The 19,720-nt window shown below is 42.0% G+C and overlaps 1 protein-coding gene across 3 annotated transcripts in view; it reads right to left on the bottom strand.

Annotated features, from left to right (window-relative positions):
* Window positions 1-19,720, bottom strand: part of ETV6 (ETS variant 6) — a 415,605-nt gene that overhangs the window by 371,900 nt on the left and 23,985 nt on the right. For all 3 annotated transcript variants that reach the window (XM_029205490.1, XM_029205498.1, XM_029205491.1), the window contains exon 3: window positions 1,169-1,367. The gene's annotated coding sequence lies outside the window, so the exon portion shown is untranslated. The remainder of the gene's footprint in view (window positions 1-1,168; window positions 1,368-19,720) is intronic.

Raw genomic sequence — 19,720 nt, 5'->3', positions numbered from 1 at the left:
ATTTGCATCTTTTTTTCTAGAGATCAGCATAACAGTTCTTAAGGGGGACAGTACCATGAGGCTTCTTTTCCTCCGCGGAAATGAGTTTAGGGTCATAGTTAGTAAGTGGTAAAATCAGGGCTGGAGTCCAAGTCCTAAATTCACTCTGGTTGTTGGTGAGTTCCTGACTCTTGCGTGTGAAAGTCTCTGGCTTTTGGCCTTGGAAGGTGAAGGAGAGCTTAGAGCCGGAGCCGGCTGTGATGTAGGTAAAGCTGTTGTGGGAATTTTACTAACGAGCCTCGCCCATCCTTCTTGAGTTTCCTCGGACATCTCACTTGCGTCCCTCCTCTGCCACTCTTTTTTTTTTTTTTTTTTTTGTGGTACGCAGGCCTCTCACTGTTGTGGCCTCTCCCGTTGCGGAGCACAGGCTCCGGACGCACAGGCTCAGCGGCCATGGCTCACGGGCCCAGCCGCCCTGTGGCATGTGGGATCTTCCCAGACCGGGGCACAAACCTGTGTCCCCTGCATCGGCAGGCGGACTCCCAACCACTACGCCACCAGGGAAGCCCCTCTGCCACTCTTAATAATTTTTAATGAATGGTAGTTCGTCTAAATGAGATGGCAAGGTGAGAGTATCTGGAAACAGAACAAAGTTAAATGTTCTTTTCCAGTACTAGGCATGAGCACTTCCACAGTGTTCTTTTTAATATCAACAATAATAAGGACAAATTTGGACAATGGCAATCAGGTTGGTCAGTGGATAGAGCAGGACCATAAGAATGGTTTTATGGGAGTGATTCAGAGTGTGTTTGTGCTAGTGAAGTCCAAACCTCTCAGTTATTTCCAATTTTTTTTTCTGAGGAAATTCTCATTCCTGACAAGGGAAATTGGACTGGACAAGTAGCAGGGAAAAGGCATCAGTTCCTTAGCTGAGAAGAATTAAGTCTCTCTGTCACACAAGCAATGCAGCAAAGGCTGTACTGTCCTGTATGGTAGCTGCGAGCAGTAGATAACTATATAAATTAAAATAATTAAAATTAAATAAAATTAAAAATGCAAGCACTCAATAGCCACCTGTGACTAATGGCTAAGGTACTGGACAGCGCAGAGAGCATTTCCAGACGGTGGAGAGCCACGGACGTGCCCTCTGCTCCTGTCTCAGAGTGAGGGAAGTGGGAGCGAGACTTACCGTAGACTTTGCTGAAACGTTCGGTCTCTTGCTTGTATTTGCTCAACTGCCTTTTATTTAATGTCTTCTGCATGAAACAATGCCCACAGATTGAGACACACTGGTGGAGAATTCAGTGACGTTTGGGAACAGGATTTCAGTTAGGAATTCATTGAAGAGTCATTTGAACCATTTAGCGAAGAATCCAGGAAAGAACCCACTGAGAAATCCAAAGAGAAACAGTCAGAACAGCCTCAAGCTAACTCCAGTGAGGAATACAGTTGGAAAGGCAATCCTGATAGCGTATAACTGGGAGTACAACCAACAGCCAGCTTGGGAATCCAATGGATAAGGAGGTGGAAAAAATAACAATAAAAAAACTTACAAGTAAATTCGTCTTTTGAATACTGTTTTAGGAGTCTAGGGCTCTTCCTCTACTTCCAGTAAGATTTTAAGATGTCCTTTATGGGCTTTAGTGGGATTACAGCAGCAGCATTGTGCCCTTGGGGCCCTGGCCTTGTGATACTCTGCTCTTTAGGAGAGTATCAGAGGACAGGTGGAAATTTGACCTTTATCCTGCTACCTCTTGTAGTCCCAGGATGCGGGGAAGGGCTCCTCTGCCAGCACTATGGAAACCGAGGCCCTGCACTTCATGGGCCAGGTGGGGGTGACTGGGATCTGTTAAAGTGAAGATGTGATCCGCACGCTCCAGAATCTGATTTCACTCTCTTGGACCATCTAGTCATAGGGGACCCCAGTGTAACAGTGGACAAATGGGGTCTTATGATCACACCAACATTAATCTCATGAATATTCTGTCCCAGAGAGTTTCTCCCTGTTCTTTCTCAAGCTTCGAAAACCTACTCTGTTGCAGGCCTATGGCTAGGCTCTGGGGAACAGAAAGAGGATTTAGACAGACCTTCTTCTCTAGGTTCTTATAGTCTAACATTCTGTGACTCTATTCCACTTGCGTCTGTAGCAGAGTTATTTCTGGAGTGCCGTGACTGGTTTCCCCTCTGATGAGCTCTCTCTAGTAATGGGTCTAACTGCTCTGGCTCCCTTGAAGTGAAACAACTGTATCTTGCTACATGTGTTATTCCAGGCACATTTGACCTTGGGATGGAATCAGCCTGTTCTGTACTTCGACAAGAAGTTTGCTTATTTATTTAAATAGACTTTATTTTTAAAAATTTTTTTAAAATTTCTATTGAATGAAACATTCTTTAAATGCTATAGTGCTTTACAATTTTCAAAAGTTTCACACACATGATTTCATATAAGGCCATAATAACGCTTTTTCCCCCCTTACTCCTGTGTTGCCTCTCCCCACATCCTCTCCCCACTGGTAACCACTAGTTTGTCCTCTACACCTGCGAGTCTGCATCTTTTTTGTTATATGCACTAGTTTGTTGTTTTTTTAGATGCCCCCTATGAGTGATATCATACAGTATCTGTCTTTCTCTGTAAATAGACTTTATTGTTTAAAGCAGTTTTAGGTTCATAGCAATATTGAGCAAAAGGTACAGAATTTCCCATAACCCCCTACTCCTGCATATGCATAGCCTGCCCTGTGATCAACACCTCCTACCAGAGAAGTACATTTGTTATAACTGATGAACCTACATTGACACACCATCATCCAAAGTCCACAGTTCGAGTTCACTCTTGGTGTTGTACATTCTGTGGATTTGGACAAATTTATAATGACACATGTCTACCATTACAGTGTAATAGAGAGTGGTTTCCTTGCCTTAAAACCCCTCTGGGCTCTGCCTGTACCTCTCTCCCTTCCCTCTAACCCATGGGTAAGTTTATTTATTTATTTTTTTGGTCTGTGATAACTCTTGAATATCAGACTTTCTAATTTTTTTTTTTTTTTTGCGGTACGCGGGCCTCTCTGTCGTGGCCTCTCCCGTTGCGGAGCACAGGCTCCGGACGCGCAGGCTCAGTGGCCATGGCTCACGGGCCCAGCCGCTCCGCGATATGTGGAATCTTCCCAGACCGGGGCACGAACCCGTGTCCCCTGCATCGGCAGGCGGACTCTCAACCACTGCACCACCAGGGAAGCCCAGACTTTCTAATTTTTAAAAAATACTCCCTCCCACTTCTTCTTCACACAAAGGACAATGGGAAATCAGCCACTAGAAATGAGGAGGGAGAATTATATACTCTTTGACCCTATTACTGAAGTTACCGTGTTTTATTTTTCTGTAGCTTGTTTGTCTGAAACTCTCCATCCAAATACAGATTCCAGATAACTAGTTGTGCCTTTCTTTGAGGTGATGGTGGATATCTATCTAATACCAAATTTCTTAGATGCCCGTTGCCTCTGAATCCATTTTCTCTGAATCCAGTTTCTACTATGCATTTAGATGTGGAAAACAAGAATTTACTTTTAATGCCTTTGGCACCTCAAAGGGGGCAGAAGAACTCTCCCCACAGAATTAGATAATGTCCTGTGGTAGGAAGAACACTGGATTTAGAGTCAGATTTTAGTCCCAACTTTTCTATGTGCACTTGGTAGATGATGTGATTGTAGTACTGGCTACAGTATTTTTTTAGTACTTACTAAGTATAGGCACTATCCTAATTCTCACACAACCCCATGAGATAGGTATTGTTATTCCCATATTACATATGGGAAAACTGAGGTATAGATATGTTAAGGAATTTGCCAAGAGGCGGTGTTGCAACTGGAAGCCAGACAATCTTATCTAATCTTTCTGAACCTCCACTTCCTCCTCAGTAAAATGAAGGCATTGGGCCATAAATCGCTGAGTTTATTTCTGTTCTAAAACCCTCCGGGTCAGTGAAGTTTCACAGGTGGGCAGCCCACTACAACTGCAGGATGGTTTGGTTTCATGTAGTAATTATAAAAATTAAGGTTGGATGGCCTGGATAGTTGCCTTTATCAGGACTGCAAGAACTTTCCTTTTCACTCCCTGTTATTTAGGTTTTGGTTGCTGTTTTTTAGGGCATGAAGTTGGCATCAGTTGAGACAAAGGAGCCAAGATCTCTTCCTTAAAAGGAAGCATGGATCGACCCTTTTTTCTTGCCTCTGAAGAACCAGTGTCAAGTCCTGAAGATATTCAATAAAACTGGAATAACACCCAGCACAAGGCTGTTGTGATACTCAAGTAAGATGAGTGGGAACTGTTCTGTAACTTGTCAAATTTTGTATAAACGCAGGAGCTATTGGTATCGCCATATAATACTGATTCACAGATCAGAAACTGGGTAGTTTTCCCATCTGATTTCTATGCATGGTGCATTTAGGAAGCTTGAACACACATCCTGCCTGCTCAGATTAGTATCCGTGCTGATTAAAGGGTAAGTTGCTTTTCTAGGGTTAAGACAAAACAACCTCTGTAAACAGACCCCCAGGATGTTTAGTCACTAGCCAGAGTCCCAGGGGCACAATGCTGCTCCATTTTCCAGTAAATTTCCCTCACTAGTTACAAACAGCAAGCGCAGGCAGGGCAAAATTCCTGCAGGTTTCATCTAAAATGCAGCCTGAGTCGTGATGTCAGAATTCTGCTTGATCCCAGGCTCCTCATCCCTATCCAGATCACCCGCTTGTATTTCCTTGCGTGGAAAAGCAGGATACAGTTCCGAATTTCCTGGACTCTTTTTTTTTTCTGGCTTCCTGGATCTTTGGGCTTGTGTTACACACACTTTTCTTATTTTGGGCACCCACTGACAGATCACACAGAATGGCTGTCATAGGATGGCCCACTGAACTGAGAACAGAGAATACAAAAAAAGTTGGTTTGCAAAGGTCAGTTTCTTCATTTATTCGCTTATTCATTCAATGAGTATTTATTTTATTGATCTCCCACCATATGAAGAACACGGTTGAGGATATAAAAAAAAAAAAAGGAATTGACTTCTCTGGGCATAGTGGGGCTCTTTGCTGGCCAGGGTGGTTGGAGGAAACACAGCAAGTTTTCCTTATCATTGATATTGAGTAATGCCCACACGAGGGAGGCCATCCGGATGAGGCACCTTAATCATAAGTCACAGGGGCCTGGAAGGCAAAATACCTGTCTGGCTCTCCTTCCAGAATTTTCCCCATGATTAAGATTCCATGGATTCTTGCTGTAATTCTCAGAAGATATTTTTATTGCTTGAACCGTCAAATATGTTTTGGTGCTTCAAGCAAGAGAACACGCAGGCTTACATGCTCTTGGTAGTGCTTCCAGGTACGGACAGAGAATGAAGATGAACAAGGTGTTTGCTCTGATGGGAAGGGCTGCTTTTCATGGAAGCAAAGACTGGAATAAGTTGAGAAAGTACTGATCTTAGTTACTTGGAAATGAGTTAGAATTTTCCTTGTCTTTCACTATTTCCCACCTTAGGTATAAAATAAATTAGGAAAATGTGCTTGTATTTATTTCCCCGTAACTGATGGTGAAATAAATGCCAATCATGAGACATTTTGGGTTTCAAACAGAAAGAGTGAGGAATTGGATACTTCCTGGTGTTTCAAGAGAAACCTTATTCTGGACAAGATGGCTTACGTTCTTCAGAAGCTACTGTCCACTAAGTCTGTTATGATTAGATGAATTCTAGACGTCTTGGTTCTACCTCTTGGCATTGCACTAAAGAGCTGTGACCTTGAACAAGTCACTTACCATCTTGGATTGCTATCTCCTTGGTTAGCACTCAATATTTAACTATTTATGGAGGCGACAATACGCTGGGTGTTCACTTGTAGAAAGATATTAATATGCATTCTGCCAATCTCTCAGAATTGGTATCAGAGTAAATTTGGATTTGAAAGCCTTTTGAAACATTTATAAACCTCACGCATCTCAGAACAAAAGGCTATTCATCAAAGAAGGAAATCCTTGCCTCATTTAAGACTACACTTACAATAAGAAAGCCTTTCACTAAATTAATAGCAAAGTGAAGCAAGATGAAATTGGAGATTTTTGTCGTAGCCTGATTTGGTACAAAGAAATGGAAACACAAGGAACCAAACCTGTGTGTTCATGACTCACTTAAAGCAAAATTTCTTTCACTTCCTAGAGTCCTGCCAACATCTAAAATGTCTCCTTAGACATCTTTCCCCTCCTTCCCTTGCATCTCTATGAAGCAGCTAATAGGAGCTATGCAATGTGCTGGGACGCAGATGAGTTTGGGATACTTGGGGTGCTCTGACAGGATATCCCACCTCCCACTACACTATCAGGGCTTTAAACAGGACAGAGGTTTATTTCTCTGACCTGGTAAGATGGCTGTGTTCTGCAACTTTGAGAAGAATGCAGGATCCTTCCTTTATATCTTCTCTGCCATCCCTACGATGTTGCCCTCATCCAGATGGTTCAAGATGAACCATCACTACACCCACATTCCATACAGCAGAAAGGAGAAAAGTAGAAGTGAAGGATATGCCTTTCCCTTTAAGAACAAAACCTAGAGGTTTCAAATACTACTTCTGCTTACATTCTCCAGGAAGTGCAGTCTTCATGTTGGGCTGTCATATGCCCGGTTAAGCATCAGGGATTTTATTACTCTGCGAGAGAAGGGAAGAATGCCTATCCGGGGTAAGAAGCAATCTCTGTCTGGGGTGCAAACATGAACAATTCTTGGTCCTTTCCTAAAAGCTGCTTACTTTAATGGGAGAAAACCAAAGTAAAAATAGGTAATTACACATATTTTTTGCAACTCCGTGCCATCATTTACCCCAACACTTTTACAGTCTAACACTTTCATTCTCTTAACTTTCTTTTATCTCCTTTCCCTCTGCCTATGCTCTTGTCAACTGTTAAAAAACAAAATTCAACCGAGTGAATTTCAAAGATCTTATTGGCTTTATTCAACAATTCATGAATCAGGCAGCATCCAATCTAGCAGATAGAAAAGAGCTCTGAGGACCTGTACAAAATGAAAGGCTTTTTATAGGCAGAAGGAAGCAGGAACAAAAGAGTTATACTGGGCAAAAAAGCAGGTTGGTCATGGCAAGGTTGCTTTCCTTCAGGAGACGGCAAGGGACTTAAAGGCGCATTTCTTAACTAGTGCTGATCAGGAGAATCCTGACTGACTGGTTTAAGATTCCATTTCTAGGAAAGCTGAAGCTAATTCTCAGTCTGGTGGCGTGGGGATTAGCATAAATGACTTCTTTTGGGGCTTGTTGGTTTGTTTTTTAATACTTTACCTAAACCCCAAAATAACTGCTCCCCCCCCAGAAAAGTCCCACCTCACTTTCTCTTGATCTTTTTGCTCCTCTGCTTACTTCCTTAATTTTTATTCTTTTTTTTTAAATTGTAAGGCAATTTTATTTATAATAACTTTTTTTTTTAACACCTTTATTCTTGACCTGCCTTGGCTCTATCTGATGCTGTTTACTATCTCCTTGAAATACTCTCCTTCCTTGTCTTCTGTGCCCGTGTAACACTCTGGTTTTCTGCCTCTTTGTCTCCTTTGCTGGCTTTTCCTCCATTGTCCTAAATAAAAGAACTTCCTAGACCAAGCTCCTTCCTAGTCCTTTCTTTCCCCATCTGTTTTGGAATCGTATCTACTGTTTGGTCACAGTCATCACTTCAGCGCAAATAAATAACACATCTCTATGCATAAAGCAAAATCACCATCATAAACCAAAATCTCATGGACTTCAGCATCATGTTTTCTGCTGCTTATGGGATATTTCCATCAAGATTCTCTTAAAGCAAGACAATATCCACTAGCCAAACTCATCTTGCCCCCACCTGAAAATCCTCTCTTCACCAACCTCCTCTCCTCCTAACACCATTCAGAAACTGGGTCCTAGTTTGACCCCCTGTGTATGTCACTAGAATAATTCACCCTTTACAACTTGGAAGTCGTCTTTTCCCCTCCCTGGACCCTCACTTCTCACATCGTCCATGGAAACATAACTTGCTGATCATATAGTATTCTTGCTACTCAATGTCTTGCCTGTGCTATTGTGATGCCCCTCTTCTCATCTTTCCTTTACATTGTTTTTCACTGCCTGTCTTCATATAATATGAGTTGCATCAGCTTAATCTACTAAAAAGCCTTCAGTAACAGTCTGTTATCTATCAGTGAGTCAGATCTCTTTGGTCTACTATTCCAAGGTAGGCATTCCATTCCATGGTCTCAAATTCCTATGTTTTCTGCAACATCCCTTTAAGACAAATTAGACTAATTGCTGCTATCTGAATGGGTCCTCTACTCTCCTATCTCTGCCGCTATGTGTATTTACCTGGATTATTACTTCTTCCTGATAATCCTTCCTGTTTTACCCATCATTTCCCCTGATGAGATCTTATCCATCTTTTAAGATCCAGTTAAAATGTAACATCCTTCATGAAGGCTTTCTGAACTATTAGCCACGAATACCTTCAGAGTCAGGGACGGTCTTTATGGCACTAGTGTCTAGCATAGTTCTGGACACACTGAGTTGCTCAACAGCTGTTGACTTAATGAGTCATCATTAGCTGAGTGTAATCTCTGTCTCCTCCGGATCACCAGAATACCCTGTACTTCTCTTAGGGCTCTTGTCATATTACATATTTTACTTCATTTATTTGTATCCATAGCTTTGAGCCCTTGGGATAGTAAAGAATTTTGCAAAGAACAGATGATTCATCAGTATTAATTAAATGAATGAACTCTAGGGGGCATTAAAGTAGGGAGGGTGCTGGGTTGTTAATCAGAAAATTTGCTCAAATGCTTAAAACTGGAGCTAAGGAGAAAAGGGAACCCTCCCACACTGTTGGTGGGAATGTAAATTGATGTAGCCACTATGGAAAACAGCATGGAGGTTTCTCAAAAAACTGAAAATAGAACTACCATAAGATACAGCAATTCCACTGCTGGGTATATATCCGAAAGAAACAAAAACACTAATTCGAAAAGATACATGCACTCCAATGTTCATAGCAGCATTATTTACAATTGCCAAGATACAGAAGCAACAGATAAATGGATAAAGAAGTCGTGGTATATGTTTATAAAGTGGAATACTACTCAGCCATAAAAAAGAATGAAATTTTGCCATTTGCAGTAACACAGATGGACTTGGAGGGCATTATGCTAAGTGAAATAAGTCAGACAAAGAAAGACATATACTGTATGATGTCACTTAGATGTGGCATCTAAAAAATACAATAAACTAGTGAATATAACAGAAAAGAAGTAGACTCGAAGGTGTAGAGAACAAACTAGTGGTTACCAGTGGAGAGAGGGAAGAGGAGAGGGACAATACAGGGGTAGACGGGGGGAAAAAGGGTTATTATGGGATTATATGAAATCATGTGTGTGAAACTTTTGAAAATTGTAAAGCACTATAGAATTTAAAGGATCTTTCACTCTATTAAAAAAAAAACAACTAAGCAGTGCCTGGAATAAAGTAAGAATCAAATACATGTTAAATGTGTGAATCCAAGAATAAAATTTAGAATATCTCATAAAGTGAATGGACTATAATCCTCCTTGAGTATTGAGCAGCAAGAATAATGCATAAATTTTTTTTTCAAGAAATATACAGAAGAAAATGTTAATCATGGGTCAGGGTTAGGAAGCAGAGGTACTTTTCCTTTTCAATTTTATACTTTTAAGAATTGTTTGAAATTTTTATCATGTACTGTGTTCATTTTTATTTGAATATTTTAATTTTTTCTTCTAATTTTATTGAGATATAATTGACATATAGCACTGTATAAGTTTAAGGTGTACAGCACAATGATCTGACTTCACTTATGATTACCACAATAAGTTTAGTGGACATCCATCATCTTATATAGATACAAAATTAAAGAAATTAGAAAGGAGATGTTTTTTCCTCATGATGAGAACTCTTAGGATTTACTCCCTACACAATTTTCGTATATAACATGCAGCAGTGTTAATTATATTTATCATGTACATTACATCCCTCATAGTTATCTTTTTTTTTTTTTTTTTTTACAGTAGGTCCTTGTTGGTTATCTATTTTAAATATAGCAGTGTGTACATGTCAATCCCAAACTACCAATCTATCCCCCTCCTCCCTCCCCCCGGTAACCATAAGTTCATTGAATAAATACGTTAATTACAAAAATAAAAAACTTTAAAAGGACTTAAAAAAAACAAGTGCTGAGAAGTAATTTTTTTGAGATTATATTCTATAACCTTTCCACCCCCCACTAGGCTGTGTGATTCTTGGAGACAAGGTCCTTTAAACTCTGTGCACCCAGGACATTTTCTGGCACTTAATATTCGCTCAATTAAATGTTGGTTCAACAGAATTGTCTGGGCAATGGTAGGGATGGTGGAGTGGTGGTGGTAGGGATGGTGGAGTGGTGGTGGTAGGGACGGTGGAATGGTGGTGGTGTGATTCTCTAAGGGAGGAGTGGGGGATAGGTTAGGTGGCCAATGGGACTGTAGCACTGTTGGGAGGAGCCATCAGTTCAGACTCTTCCTGACAGAGCAGTGAGCCTCATGTTCTTAAGAGTCTCTTAATGTGCTTTTCAAAGGGAAAGGGTAGGAGGCAGTACTGCTTGGAGGAAATTCCAGGGATCAAAAGAGAAAAGAGGGCTTCCCTGGTGGCGCAGTGGTTGAGAATCTGCCTGCCGATTCAGGGGACACGGGTTCGAGCCCCGGTCCAGGAAGATCCCACATGCCACAGAGCAACTAGGCCCGTGAGCCACAACTACTGAGCCTGCGCGTCTGGAGCCCATGCTCCGCAACAAGAGAGGCCGCGATAGTGACAGGCCGACGCACCGCGATGAAGAGTGGCCCCCGCTTGCCACAACTAGAGAAAGCCCTCACACAGAAACGAAGACCCAACACAGCAAAAATAAATAATTAATAAACTCCTACCCCCAACATCTTCTTTAAAAAAAATAAAGAGAAAAGAAAATTTGTATATAGAAGATGAGGTGACTTTGTTTCAGATTGCCTTCAGCATTTATCACATCTAATAATGGGCCCTTTCATTCTTTATCCACCCTTTACCCTTCATTCTGCTTTACCTAAATGCGTGCTGGGGTGGTTAAGAGGAGGCTCATTTGTAAGGAAAAGAGTGGTGAATAAAATTCCATGGTGCATTTCTATTAAATCTCTTGGAGAGGTCAGCAAAAGACACTCAAACTTTTTCCTGCTTTTTCCCTATGTAACTCAAAATGTGCTTGGGGAAATTGAAGTTCTTTCATTTACCTTCTCCAGCCTCTCACAGGGGTACCTACCTCAATCTGCTGTCAGGAAAGAAGCAGCTATGTATTTATTTAAAAAACATTAAAAAAATTTTTATATTGGCGCATGGTTGTATAACAATGTTGTGTGAGTTTCAGGTGTACAGCAGAGTGATTCAGTTACACATATACATGTATCTACTAGGAAGCATCTATTTAGAACTGGGTCAGTGAGGAGCCTGGATGAAATCTCCTGGTTCAAATCTTACATGGATGGGATTCCGCTAAGCTTCAATATCTGTTAAAATGTCTGAGCTCATTTGGTCCAACAATAATGGGCAAAGCGCCTAGCTAGGTACTATTAGGGAACATGTCGTAAAGTTGTATAAGCCTGGCCCCTGCTGTCTGAACCTTTCAATATAGTTGGGGCAGAGATGTAAGGAAGGAATTAATCCTGAACTAACAGAGTAATGAGTAATTACCCTTGACACTTAGATGATGAGTAGAGATGAGCTTGTATAGAGAAAAGATGGAAATTGACTCTGAGCCACACTGCTTGGATTGAATACTGCTTCAAGCTCTTACTAGCTTTGTGACTTTGCGCAAGCTTAAATTCTTTGAGCCACAGTTTCCTCATCTGTAGACTGGATGCAGTGATAATAATTTAGGATTGTTATAAGGATTAAAATGATATTTGTAAAGTACCTAGAGTTTGGAAAATAGTTTGAATTGTGTCTGATACATGATCATTGTCATTTAGCCGTTATTAACATAACTATTTTTAGAAATTTTAATTGCAGTAAAAAACTCACAACATACAATTTGTCACTTAACTGTTAAGTGTACAGTTCAATAGTGTTAAGTATATTCACATTATCGTGCAACAGATCTCTAGAAGTTTTTCATGTTGCAAAACTGAAACCCTATATCCACTGGACAACAATTCCCATTCCTCCCTATTCCCAGCCCCTGTCAACTACCATTTTACTTTGTTCCTCTGAGTTTGGCTACTTTAGGTACCTCATGTAAGTGGAATCATTCCGTATTGGCCTTTTTGTCACTGGCTTATTTCATTTTGCATAATATCGTCAAGGTTCATCCATATGACCTTGCTTGTTCATCCATGTGACCTAGCATGTGACAGGATTTCCTTCCTTTTTTAAGGCTGAATAATATTCTGTTGTATTTGTAAACCACATTTTCTTTATCCATTCATCTATTGCTGGACGTTTGCCTCAACCTCTTACCTACTGTGAATAATACTGCTATGAACATGGGTATGCAAATGTCTCTTTGAGATCCTGCTTTGAATTCTTTTGGATATACACCCAGAAATGGGATTGCTGGTTCATAAGGCAATTATATTTTTAATATTTTGAGGACCTGCCATACTGTTTCTATTATGGCTGCACCCTTTTACATTCCCACGACAGTGCATAAGAGTTCCAATTTCTCCACATCCTTGCCAACACTCATTATTTTGTCTGTTTGTATTTCTGATAATCCTAATGTGTTTGAGGTGAAATCTCATTGTTATAACTATTTTATTTCTTATCAATTAGCTACGGACCCCCCCCCCACCGTGAATTAAAAGGGTCCAATCTTGAGGCAAAATATTTAACAGATAAAGACACTGTAGTCAGTCTCAGAATTTCCCATAAGGATGTGTACTAGCCCCAGAGAAAACATGGGCCCTAAAACTTTACTCTAACCCAGTGAGATCCATTACTGCTACACCACAGTGTGTTTTCTTACTTGTTCACTCACCACCAGGCAAGACTCTCAGCTGAATCTCAGGACTTACACTTTTCATCCTCCTCTTCTGTCTCCTTTTATTTTTAGCATAGGCGTTTTGGCTCTGGGAATTCATGTTCTAGAGGAATTAAAGCCAACTCTTGGTAGCATATACATAACTTATGGTGGGGATGACTTGCCCATCCCCGCCAATCCAATCAGCCACCAAGTCCCTTTAATTTCACCTTTGTAATGTCTTTAGTATCTGCGTCCTTCCTTTCATGCCTAGGGCCACCACTCTGCTCAATCTGAAGTAGCTCTTGCTTGTGCTGTGTCATAGCCGACCTACTTTCTTGTGCAGGTTTGGTTAGTCTTCCTAAAGCATGACTCTACCAGAACTTCTGCTGGCAGAATAATGACTCATCTCTTCAGCTTCTGAAGCGTTCCTTGGTTTGGTCCCAAATGTCATTTCAGACTGTTTTTCACAACCTTCTTTCCTTCCACCCCCTTTCCTCCCACACTCTCCCTATGTTCTCCAGTCAGGAAGTTCTCTTGAATGAGAAGAGTCACTCTTACAGTTTTAATTATTCTTCAAGGTCCATTTCAAGTTATAATAATGATAGCTGCCAATCATCGATCATTTATTATATGCTAGTTACAAGTTTACATGGATGAGCTCATTTAATTTTCATAATGACCCTGTGAAATGATTACTATCACCACCTGCATTCTGAAGGATAAAGTAACTTGGGCAAGCCCAAGTGTTCACAAGGACCTGGATTCATAGTCCAGAACTCAAGTTTTTAGCCACTATTTTATTGCTGAAATGATGGATTTGATGATGCCTTCCCACCTACCCCATATTACAGTTCAATACAGATGAATAATCATTTATTTGGCAATCGCTATGCAACCATCACAGACTCTGTAGGAGTGGGTAATGCAAAGTTGATTAAGATGGTTCCAGCCTTCAGTGGTTTAGAATCTAGCAATTAACATAGTTTTCCTCTATGTTCCCAAATTGATTATAATTCACATGACGGGACACCTTGAACATTACTATTCATGCACATTACTTTTGCCTAGAGTCCCTCCGTTTACCTTCTTTCTCTCTATAAACCCAGAAATATGTTTATTAAATTCAGGTGAATCTTACTCTAACTGTCCCATCTTCCCCATGAAACTTTCCAGGGGGATGTTCCTTTATGTTCCCACCCTAAAATAATATTATCAACTCTTTGGAGACCTGGGCCTTTTTCATCTTCAGCACCTAATAATAATGATAGCTAATTTTTATTATGGTTTTCCTTATTCGAGGCATTTGACACAAATACATTAATTTAACCCTTACAGCAATCCAACAAAGTAAAAACTATTTTTATGTCCATTATGTAAAGAAAAAACTGAGGTACTATGAGTTAAGTAACTTGCCCATGGTTGCTTAATTATTACTGGCAGAGCCAGGATATACAGGACATGGTCCAGGATGCTGGACCCCAGAGTCTGCGATTTTGCCCTCTTGTCTAGTGCCTCTTCTGCTTTAGTCATTGCATTTCTCAGTCACTCTGTAAACACTGGTTAAGTAAATAACTTTTTTGTATCTCTGGCACTGGATTAGAGTTCTTAGTATCCTGTTATAAACTGCCTTTGTAATATAAACATAAAAATAAATAAACTTATCCATGGTTATAACCTTTAAGACGGAATCAATTTTGAGATTTCTTTTGAATTGCTCAAGATACTTAGTGTAATTGCTAGGTCTCTGACCAGATGCTGGAAAAATGCTTGACTAGGCCCTAAAATACTAGGCTAGCCCTTATCAGTATCTAATCTGCAAGGCCAGGTGGCCACTCTGGGCGCCCTGTTCCTCAAGGGAGAAACTTGTCTTGCTCTCTGGAAATCTCCCCCTAAGGGAAGCATGACTGTTGGGGTTTGCAATGGAGAATGGAAGAAGCACTTGCCCTGGGTCAAATTCCTGGCTCCATGCTCCCAGGTGCTTCAGGGCTTCTGTCTGTTGAGGGTGGGAATTAGTAAGGGACAGAGACACATCTGCAGGATGTCACTCACTCCCAGCTCAACCCACTTGCCGGAAACTGATCTCACTCTAGAGAAAGTAGATGCAAAGGCTTTTTAATTTCTTTAGTGCTTTCAGGAAACTTTCCACACTTTCTGCCAGACTTGCCTTTTAGCACTTAATCTGGCATTTAATGCACAAGTCCATTTAATATAATCATATTTTCCAGAAGGAAGGATGGTGATAGTTTTTTTTCCCCTTCTCTAATGAGATCAAATCTGTGATAATCTATTTCAATTACAGTGTTTCCTTTTCAAAAGACCATAGACTAATGCGATCAGAGACTAAGGACCAGGAGTCATCTATCATTAATTTATCAATAAATATTTTTATCACCTCTGATGTGCCAGACACTTTGCTAGGTTTTGGAGAAATGTGAGGGAATAAGACAGGAAAAAACTTACACTTTTTTTAGAATGGTGAAGAAATTTGAAAGTAAAATGATAGCCACTTTTGACATCTGAAGAGAGGGAAAAGGACCTAATTTTATATATACGGCTCCCCAGAACAAAACTGGGGCAAATAGGTTGAAATTACAGGAAGACATATTTTCTCTATTGGAAGGAATAATTGTCCAAAGATGAACTATTCTCCTCAATGTAGTGAGTTCCCCATTACCAGGGATGTTATTTAAGGAAAAATTACTCTTATGTTTTAAAAAAAGACATTGGATATCTGATTGAGCTGAGTACAATTTAATATACCTTCAAGTCTTGACATTATATAATTCTATAAAATTTGATAGCAATGGAAAAAGTTAAGAAAGCCAAAATATTTTAATACTGTAAAACAGAACTACAATCCCATATTAATAAATAACACCTTATAATTATAACTTGACAATTTTATTGGATCTCACCTTAGCAGAGACCTCTCTGGGACCTGCTGTGGTAATGACCTAACTATATTCAAGTGATGAGAAATAATAACATGTCTTCATGAAGAGGGACCAAATTGCTCCCATATTTCAATGTAATAGTCACCAAGAAGCTGTTCGTCCACTGACTCTGGGGGAAACTGAGGCACACAAAAAAGGTACCATTATCTTTGGAAGAACATCTAAAGCAGTGTCTATATTTTTAGGTAGTTGAGTTGTGAAACAAACCTTCTAGAGGAAGTTGGTCATTTCTGTCCCCTCAGTACTAAGGTCTAAGTCCAGCTCTCCTCAAAGAGATCAGAGATTCTACTTTGCACATAGGGAAGTCGATTCTTCCAGTGTTCTAGGGTAGGAAATATTCTCATATTGTGGCTGATGCAGGTTAAATCTCCCCTTCATCCATTGGCTGGCGACCTGCCGCATTATTGTCTGATCTTTCATTGTTTGCTGGTGTTATTTGCCTGCAAGTTTTTTGTGAGCTTCTTGCTTCCCAAGCTCCTATTGTATTTGGTTACACTTCATTGCACAGGCCTTGCCAAGGAAATTTAGTTTCCAGAAAAACAAAATGTGTGTGTGTGTGTGTGTGCGTGCGTGTGTTCCCTCTGCCTTTAAGGAGAAGACTGTAAAGTTGCCACACTTCCCGGGAAAAAACTATGAGCTCAGGGAGATAACAGGGCCGGGGGCACAAACGGTAGAGTTGGTTGAGAGCAGAGGTCCCAGCATCAGAGTGCCCACAGGTTTGCTTCCTGATTCTATAACATTTACTGTGTGACCTTTCATAAGTTCCTTAACCTCTTTGTGCACGGTTACTTAATCTGGAAAAGGCGAATAAAATTGCCTGAGGTTTGGTGTTAGGCTAAAGTAACACATGCCTATGGCAATAGTTAAGCACCCGATAAATATTAGCTGTTATTATTACTATTACTGAGAGGTTTCCCTCAGTGGTATCGTCAGCCCTGTGGTTTCTGAGGAGCAGGAATCAGCTGTGACCTTTTATGTAAAGAAAACTGAAACCAAAAGGCCCCATGGGGTTTGACCCTGCGATGGGAGTTGTGGGTATGTGTAAAGGCCTCCCGTCCAGGTAACGGTGGTGACTTCACTGCGCTCTGAGGCCTACTTAGGTGAGCCAGCCCCACAACCTTGTGTTTTCTCGGCCTGCTTTGCGTCTACGGGGAGGGTAAGTCAGTGCTCAGCCAAAGACGCATCGCAGCTTCATGCCGCCCCCTGGCGGACTGGGAAGGTCATTCGCAGGAGCCAGGTCCTCACAGCCAAGAGGTCCTGCGTGTTCGCGGCATCGCGGCGGAGCGTGCGTATCTTCGGGTGAATCGGAGTCATTGAGTCTCTCAGCCTCTAGGCTCCTCACCAGAAAAATGAGGACAATCACGACTCCCGCATGGGACTGTGGTGAGAATCCAATGAGATAGCGGCACATGTGAAATCTTACAATTTTAGATATTTCTGTTATTATAATAGTTGCACTAGTTATTATTCTGATCGACGACTCTCTTCTAGGGACCCGCTAGAGTTAGAAGACTGTTCGCATTAGGGCTCTCCCTCAGCGTCAGCGTCGCCAGCAGACCCCACTACTATTCTTAGTCCCGCACCCTGACACACAGAGGCATTTCGGGGGCTCAGTAAAGCATTATTTGGCTCCAGCCTAGAGGACAAACTTGCAGCCTTGGGTCAGGAGGGCAGTGTTGTGATCTGGTGGAACTAGAAGCCCTGCCCCTAGTGGTAATGGGGCAAAGGACCCTAACGTCGCCAAGGACCTCACTGATGGTTTCCTCCGAACTCTTCCTTACTTCCTCTCCCTCCCCCCCGCCCATCCCCCCCCTCGCCCCCCCCCTTCCCCTCCTTTGCTTCAGGGCAGTCCCATCGCTTGTGGGCGAGGCTGTTTTCTTCCCAACCCCCTAGGAAGGCCTCCTCTGGGACCTGGGCCTGAGGTTGTAATAAATGCCCAGCAGAGCTGCGGTCCAGCACCTTGGGGCCTCCCCACCTCCACTAGCCTGCCGCGCTCCCCGCCCTGGCATCGGCATCATGCTCTGGAAGGCACTGCTCCTCTCCGCCTGCTTTGCCCTGGCGGTGACTTACCCCGCACTGCTTCAGGGTGAGTGCACGTTGGGAGGTCTTCTGGAGAAGAGGGCTAAAGTCCATTCACCGCGCGTGCATGTGTGTGTATATGTGTGTGTGTGTGTGTGTGTGTGTGTGTGTGAGAGAGAGAGAGAGAGAGAGAGAGAGAGCTATGAGGCCTTGGGCAAGTTGAGTGGCTTGACTAAGATTAAGGTTGTGTTTTGAATCCACCTCATGCAGGTAGTCAGGCTGGGTCAAATGGAATTAGGGTTGGTGATGAGAGGGCTCTTGAGGTTTCCCTGTGGTCCCCTTAACTACCAGGTGCTAAAGAGGCTTCACTCTATTTGATTCAGGTTAAAAAGCCCTTGGGTGTACTCTAACTTTACTGGAGAGTAAGATTCAAAGTGCTTTAGCCGCTGGCTGGGTTACATGCAGTGGGAATCAGTGGGTCTGGAGCGGAAACTTGTGAGTCATATTGAGAGAGGAAGGAATCCCTGTCTCCTGAACCAGAAGAAGGCTGCTTTCCCCCCAAGGCTCTTTCTCTTCTAGTCCTTCCTGAACTCAGATCCGTTTCTCAAGAGGAGGGGTATTCATTCACTTGCACTAAAATGGTGACTTTACCCTCCACTTCCTCCCAGCTCTCCCTCTGGTAGCTCTCAATTTATCCGCTGCTGGGTTTGGGTTCTTTACTGCATATGAATGAATGACAAAGCAAATGACTAAATTAGAGAGCTAATGATTTTGACCTCATTGGCAGGGTGCCCACAACCTGCTGGACGAGGCAGCCATGAGGACTGTAGGTCTTTCACTGCAGCCCAAGCAGACCCAGGTGATAGGCTCATCAGGCCTTCATGGTTATGATGCTTTTATGGTTCACAAGACCCAAAATGTCTGGATTGTGCATTCTCTGGGACAGACTGGAAATTGAAGAGCTAGATGTAGCCCATTAAATGAAAATGGTAGGAGTCCCCATTTTAGAGTCCATTTCATTCTTGCTTATGCACCTTGGAAATAGCCGTTTTCCTTGCTCCTTTCCCCCACTTACATTTTTAGTTTTCAGGAAACTGAAAGAATTATATAGCGGAGTTTTTGAAATTTTATTCCACTGCAGTCTGACTGATTCACATTTAGAGGCACAATATCAAATGCTCCTTCCTAACCCGACCCCTCAAAGGAGGGTGGAGTAGGGGCAGTGAGCATATTCCTAGGTGGCAGTTAGTCTTCTGGACATTCTAGCACTTGGCAGAAGAGAAACTTGTGGGGAGACCAGTTTGATTCAATATCCCCTTTTCTGTTCCATGTTTTCCCTGGAAAAAGATCTAGCTGGGAATGGAGGGCTGTGGAGATGGTGGAAACATTCTCACAAGAAAGTACTTGAACAGTTTTTTTTTTCTTTTTGGTTCCTCTAGAATTCATCACTGACTTAGAGTCAACCATTGACCTGGAGTCAACCACTGACCCAGAGTCGACTACTGGCCTAGATTTGACCACTGGCCTACAGTGGACCACTGGCCTAGAGTTGACCACTGGCCTAGAGTTGACCACTGGCCTGTCAGACTTGACCACTGGCCCAGAGTCGACCACTGACCTGTCAGACTTGACCACTGGCCCAGAGTCGACCACTGACCCAGAGTCGACCACTGGCCCAGAGTCGACCACTGGCCTGTCAGACTTGACCACTGGCCCAGAGTCGACCACTG

This window comes from Monodon monoceros, unplaced genomic scaffold (assembly GCF_005190385.1).
Source record: "Monodon monoceros isolate NGI ecotype Baffin Bay Population unplaced genomic scaffold, NGI_Narwhal_1 Super_Scaffold_6, whole genome shotgun sequence".
Classification (NCBI taxonomy): domain Eukaryota; kingdom Metazoa; phylum Chordata; class Mammalia; order Artiodactyla; family Monodontidae; genus Monodon; species Monodon monoceros.
The sequence above is the reverse complement of the archived record's forward strand: the minus strand, read 5'-3'. Positions and strand labels throughout refer to the sequence as shown.